Below are 7524 nucleotides of genomic sequence, written 5' to 3'. Positions count from 1 at the left end.
AGGGTACACCTTCATTGCAGCTTGCATTTACAGGACATTTATTTGTATTATCTAGGCATTGAACAAAGCTGGCTAACAAATACTTTCCAAAGGTCCCCTTAAACTAGATTTATATTGGAAAAATTCTGAAGGCAAGTAATTCTCTGAGACATAGTCATTAACTTTTTTTTCTCAAGGAGGGCAATTTATTGAATTTATGCTAAAAGTCTGTATTAGTCTGTTTTCATTCTGCTATAAAGACTGGGTAATTTATAAAGGAAAGAGTTTTAATTGATTCACAGCTCAGCATAGCTGGGAGACCTCAGGAAACTTACAATCATGGTGCAGAGTGAAGGGGAAATAAGACACCTTCTTCACAAGGTGGCAGGAAGGAGAATGAAAGAAGGAGGAACTACCGAACACTTATAAAACCATTAGATCTCATGAGAACTCACTCACCATCCACAAGAACAGCATGGGGGAAATTGCCCCCATGATTCGATTACCTCCACTTGGTCTCTTTCTTGACACATGGGGATTATAGGGATTGTAGGGATTATGGGGATTACAATTCAAGATGAGATTTTGAGTGGGGACATAGCCAAACCACATCATTGTCCCATCTCCTCAGTAGAAAAGATTCAAGTCCTGTAGCACTTCGTTCCTTTTGGCTTATTTATCACCAGTTTACTTCACTTTTTTGTCTGTATAAAGCTGTTCTCTGTTTCTCATTACAGTCCACCAGCTGATGTTTGCTCATTGTTGGATGGTACAGGTAGGGAGTAGTAAAGACCCTTTCCCCAATAATCCAGGAGGCCTCTTCTAAAGCTTTGCCCTACAACATCATTTCATTCACACAACATCATTTCATTCACAGCATAGCCCTCTCTAGTGGTTTGAAGACTTGTCGTGGTTTTATGACAGATAGAAATGTTGTAAAACATCCCTAGTGACTCCATTGAAGCTGTACAATCATTATCCCAAATAGCATTATTGAATATCTAGGAACTCTAGCAATAACAATTCAAGATGATGCTTAATCTTGACTGTGCCTATTAGTCTAGGATATCTGGGTATATCTGTGATCTCAGCAGTACGACCACTATTCTTTCTCTTTGGGAGGCCTGATACCACCATATAAGTATCTCTGTTTATTTCCACTTGAGATAGGTAGAGCAGCTGCACCGTAGGTGCATTAGCAAACTTAAAATCAGTAAACCGTGAAGAGAAACAGGACTTATACTGTTTTAAAGATCATATATTATATGTGAATTAGTACAGCATTATTTGAAATTGGATTGTGATAGAAGGATATTTATGTTGAATCCCTGGAACAAGCATTTAGAAATAACTCAGAGGGAGTAGACTCAAATCTATTAGCTAGCTAAGAAGTTAAGAGTTTGCTTAACTTAATAAAGAAAATCTATCACACATCTCTAATAAACCTTAATAAACATCATATCAAAGGGAGATGTTAACACTTCCTCTTAAAGTCAGTAAATATGCAAAGATATTTATTATGCCTTTGGAGGTATTATATTGGAGGTCTTCATTAGTGCATATAAAGAATAAAAGAGGGAAAACAATAATCATTATCATTTAATCATGTCATTTTCTTCAAGGAAGAAAAAAGAAAATCTACAAATTATAAGTTGATAATGAGTCCAGTAAAATTTCTGGTTATAATATCAGTAAAGAAAAATCACTTTCATCCCTATTTATAAAAGATACCTGGACATTAGCAAACACTGAATAAGGTAGGTCTTTATAGGAAGTTTTTCTTTTATAATGAGGGTAATGTGAAGCCTTTATAGAATTTTAAACAAGAAAAAATTGTTGTTTCTAAGGAAGAATTGGAAAGAAACAAGATTAAAGACAGGGAGAACTAGTTAGGAGGCTGCTGTTTTAACTCAGTGAGAGACGAAGGTACCTGGATGAGGGGAGTGATACAGAGACGCTCTCTCCCGTGGATAAATTGAAGATATAGCCTGGAGGTCTCAGTGATTTATTATGTACAGTGAGAGAGTGAGGATTCTCACAAACTTCCCTGCTTTATGGATAGCAACAAAGGAGAGAACAATAGCACCAATCATTGAGCCAGAAAACATGGGAAATGAATATGTTTGTAGGTCAAGCATATGAATAAACTGTGAAATTTCAGATTCTCACAATATATCAAACTGGAGATAATTCTTTAAGAAATTGAATATATAGTTGTGAGTTACAGAAGAAAAACCTGAGCTGGAGACACAAGAGAAACTTCATGATATTGAACATAAAAAAAAAAAAAAAACATGATAGTGAGATCAATCAATCAGAGAAACTGTGTAGAAGTTTTGGGATAATAAGAAAGCCAAGATGGCCGGGTGCGGTGGCTCATGCCTGTAATCCCAGCACTTTGGGAGGCCGAGGTGGGTGGATCACAAGGTCAAGAGATTGAGACCATCCTGGTCAACACAGTGAAACCCCATCTCTACTAAAAATACGAAACTTAGCTGGGGGTGGTGGTGCACACCGGTAGTCCCAGCTACTCGGGAGGCTGAGGCAGGAGAATCAGTTGAACCCTGGAGGCGGAGATTGCAGTAAGCCAAGATTGTGCCACTGCACCCCAGCCTGGCAACAGAGCAAGACTCCATCTCAAAAAAAAAAAAAAGAAAAAGAAAACCAAGACAATGTTGATCTCCATCTAACATCTGGACAAAGGAGGTTGAAACTTTTAAAAGATGTGGCCAGGGAGGAAGAAATGGAATAGGCAAAAATGGATGCAAGATCATAGTGGAGATAGTAGAAAGTTGATAGAGAAGGTAGAAATAAGGGCAAGGGAAGGGACAGGGTAAGAAAGAGAAAAGAGGGGAAGGGAAGGAACAAACAGAATGTAAGAGAATCTTATATTTGTAACCAAAAGTAGGATTAACAGGATATTAAATGTGGGAGACCTAGCTGGCTACCAGATTGTAAAAGAATTCACCTTGACACGTGACTGTTTAATGGAGGCTCCCAGGCCTCTTGGTATACTATTGAGAAGTATCACGGTCATGGTTTAACGCAAACTTAAGTTTCTGATGAGTGGAGAGATGCTTGTCTTTCTGAATTGAGCCAGATGACTTGAGTGGAAGGCTGGCAACATTTTTAAAATCTCAAGGCTGATGGCTCATCATGATGGTTAATTTTATGTGTAAGCTTAATGAGGCTATGGTGTGCCCAGATATTTGGTCAAACATTATTCTGGATGTGTCTGTGAGAGTGTTTATAGATGAGTTTAACATTTAAATTAATACACTGAGTGAAGTATATTGCCCTTCTTAATGTGAGTGAACCTCATGTAGTCAGTTGAAGGCCTGAACAGGACAGAAAGGTTGACTCTCTTTCATGCAAGAGGGAACTCTTCCTATCTGACTCCTTTAAGCTTGGACATTGTTTATTTCCTTTTGACTTGAACCAAAACATGGGTTTTTTTTTTCTGAATTTGAACCTACCAGCATTTGCACTAAACACCACCACTGGCTCTCCTGAGTCTCCAGCTTGCTGACTGCAGATCTCAGAACTTGTCAGTCTCTCTCACTGTATCTCACTCTTTCCATGTTTATATGACCAATAGGATATAGGATTCACACACACACACACACACACACACACACACACACACAAATTGGATCTACTTCTCTGGACAACTTTGACTAATATACCAATGGCTTTCCAGGATGTGATTGACATCCTTGGATTGATGTGAACCCTTCAAGACAACACACAGAGTATATTTGAATCCTTGGTGGGGAGTGTGGTTATCACTACTGATGAGAATTATTCTGCACTAGATTTTGTGAGTAAAGCAGAATGAAAGCTGTTGTTTATGCTCCCCAGAGGATGAATATCAAAATAAGAAAAGAAGAAGGGAATTGATGGGAAAAATATGTATTATGAGCCTTTAGTGAGGCATTGTCTTAAGGCATGTTACATCATCACATGCATTATCTCGTAATTGAATCTTTATCATAAACAACTTTGTGAGGTAAGTATTATGGACCTGTAATGAAAATGAGGAAATAAAGCCATAAAGTTTAGGTAACTTTCCTTAGGTCACACAGGTAGAAGGTGGACAATTGAGTGATAAAAATCCAATGTTTCCTACTCTACAATCATTCTTTTTAAATCTTCTCATTATACCTGGCTACTTTTAATTTTTAGTATACATGAAACAATTGGGGAATGATGTTAAATGTATGATTATTAGAAAATATTAATATTAAATGGGGCATTTTTGATCCATGCTTCATATACCTGAATTTTAAAGCAGAAGCAATTCCATCAGATCCCATTGTTGTCTTACAATATTTTAAATATACAATTACTTAAACGTATATAAATATAAAAGGCAGCATAAATATATTTTACTTATAAACACATGAATCAAACAAACTTATACATTAAATGAAGTAAACCCAAGAATAAACTCAATTAATGCTATATTATGGTTGATGATATTTTGCTGAAACTAAATTACAGCTTACAGAATGAATATAGTCATGACTGTTCTAGTCAGGTTCTTATATTTGACATGCCTATACTACTGTCTAGTTGTGATGTAAAATTTTCACTACTTTGCCATTTCTAAACTACTGTGAAATACTCTACAGAATATTTTAAAGTTATGTGGCATTTATCTGGCACAAGAGCATAGTTCACCTAAACATCATATACTAAATCTTTCCCAGTGCTTTCCCACTAATGAGCCAATTCAAGTAGAAGGTTTTGGCATCAATGTTAATGCAAACCAAAATGCAAACTTGGATATTAAAATTTCAATGCAATATTATGAGGTGTTTGAACTAAATAACCAAGGACACATATACAATATTTTTTTTGTAATGTTCTGACTTTATTACACTTTCCAAATAACCAGATACATACATGTTTTATACCTTGGTCTCCTCACCTGTAAAACTGAGATAAGAATAATAGCTATCTCCTGATCTCAGGAGATAAACCCGCCATGGCCTACCAAAGTACTGAGATTACAGGTGCAATACCAGCCTGGCCAACATTGTGAAACCCCGTCTGTAGTGAAAAATACAAAAAATTAGCCAGGCATGGTGCTGGGCGCCTGTAATCCCAGCTACTCGAGAGGCCTCAGCAGGAGAATCACTTGAACCTGGGAGGCAGAGGTTGCAGTGAGCCGAGATTGAGCCACTGCACTCCAGCCTGGGCAACATGAGCGGAACTCTGTCTGAAATAAATAAATAAATAATAGCTATCTCATAAATGTGTATGAGTTTTAGAAGAGTTAATACTGTATGTGCTCAATACTTAAAAATGCTTTTCATATACTCAGTTCCCAATAAATGTTAACTAATATACTTAACAACTTTTATCCTAAATTGTTATTAATCTTAGCAGTTTTTATCATATGTTTTGATATCATAAAATATCAAAGTATTTCTAAAATTACTAAAAGTTCACAAACCTCTGAGGATATATTTGTGGGATCCAGGATTTATAGACGCTCAATCTGACAAACTCTGGTTCAGACTTTCTGTACTATTATAGTCAGAGAGCTGTGATTCACATACAACAATATTACACAGAACAATTATTCCCAGTTTATTGGTGATATTTTGCAAAAAAAAAAAAAAGTCATTTTTCTCCATACTTACACATCTGCATATCCAAATAGATTTCTGCTATTTGCCTTCCACAAACTCAACTGTCAAATCTACGAAGTGTTGAGTGTTTATATTTCAGTGTCCTAAACTTTTCACTACAGATCTGATACTGGGTATTTTTATATGTATATATTTCTGGAAAATTTGGACTGAAATGAGTTTGACCAAAAAATGTAGATTTGTGTTGATATACTTTTTTCTTATATATAAATTATCTTTTAAAATCAATATAGCTTATTGATTATATATTTTAAAGTGCCAAATATTTTACAATCCCTAATGGATTCAGTGCAAATAAAACCAATGTCAAATTATTCCACCCACTCTTTTTCCAACTGTATTTACTATGATCCTCAAGGCCAAGGGAATCAGATGCATGATTACATGAGAAAGCACATGTTGTGCTGACGCCAGTGAAGACAACTCACATTCATCTGGGCTTCTCTTGTGAGCATGGACCTTACTGAAGCTGCATTTCTGCCTGCCAATGACAATGTCTTTTCCTCAACAAAGGCAGAAATTTTCAGCTATATGAAACTCTTAGACAATTGAAACTCAATTTTAAAATGGAGGAGAATTGACGACAGGACAGCAGAAAAATTATTCCCCAGAGATTCATGAGAAATTAGTAATTCACTATTTAAAACAAACTGTTTACTTTTTATTGTCAAAATATAGAGGAAGATCATAAAACTTCATAAGAAATTCATATTCTGTTTATTAAAAGTAGAATCCTCAGTTCTGTCTAGATAAAATCATTAGAATATCACTACATTTTTTAAACTGTCAGGATCAAATTTTTTCCTGCTAGAATAAAAAAATAACAAAAAGGAAAGTTAACCTAAATGAGAAACTTAAAATTAATTTTTCAAAAACTCTCTCCAAAAATAATTTCAGTAACTAATTCTTCTGCTGCTAGTCATTTAATATCAGAGGCAAAGCGTGATTTTAATTGCACATATCACCATTCTTCAGGAAAACAAAGCACAAAATTTACTACCATCCAGCTTTCTTTGTAGGACTATTAGGTTACACGAAGTCTCCACATTTATATATTCCTTGCAGGCCTTTTCAACAAGATCTCTTTTGGCTTTGAGAATCAATTTTCCTAGCAGTACCATGGCTTACTTACCCACTGAACTACATAACATTTTTTTGTTGATTTTTCTGGATTGTGTGTATTATCTAATTTGTTCTACTGAATTCTGAACCCTCTTTAAATGATGCATATCATTTAGAAGGACAATGGAAGACTCTACAATGTCCAGCAGCAGTAGCTAACTTTGTGACAGCCTGATTATCACATTATTACTTCCCACCTGAAGCACCTTCTAATCGTTTTGTAATTGAGCTGTCCAGAACAACAGCAATCACACCAACAACAATAACATGTCATTAATTGCATTAAGGAGCTTATATTCAGTAAAAATAATAACATAAGTTTCCTAATATTTGGCATATACTAGTTTCAGTTCTCTGTAACACAGATGCTACTGATCACAATGTAATTGTCAGGAAAAGAAAATCAGCCAGCTAGAGCCTATGAGCTGATTAGCATAAAGGAAATCTACACTTGTGAACACAGACAAAACCTGGCTTTGCAGAACACAATAGATGTGATTGGCATAACTGTTTGACCCCTAAGTTTAAGGAGAGATTCTTGTGGTTCTATTCTTCCTTTAGAATCATAGTGTGAAATGAAGGCAGAATGCTACCATTCTAACCCTTTCGATTTCTCTTCTCCCCTCTATTAGTCAGCTTATAGAGCTTCACTGCTAGTCCTAAGTTCCTGGTTGTGTGATAAAGGAGCAAACGTTGCCACTGGAAACTTTAGTCTGGCCCATTTACTGTCTACCAAACAACAACAAAAAGAAGCAATAGGGAA

Source organism: Pan paniscus, chromosome 14 (assembly GCF_029289425.2).
Source record: "Pan paniscus chromosome 14, NHGRI_mPanPan1-v2.0_pri, whole genome shotgun sequence".
NCBI lineage: Eukaryota > Metazoa > Chordata > Mammalia > Primates > Hominidae > Pan > Pan paniscus.
Note: the sequence above shows the minus strand (reverse complement) of the source record.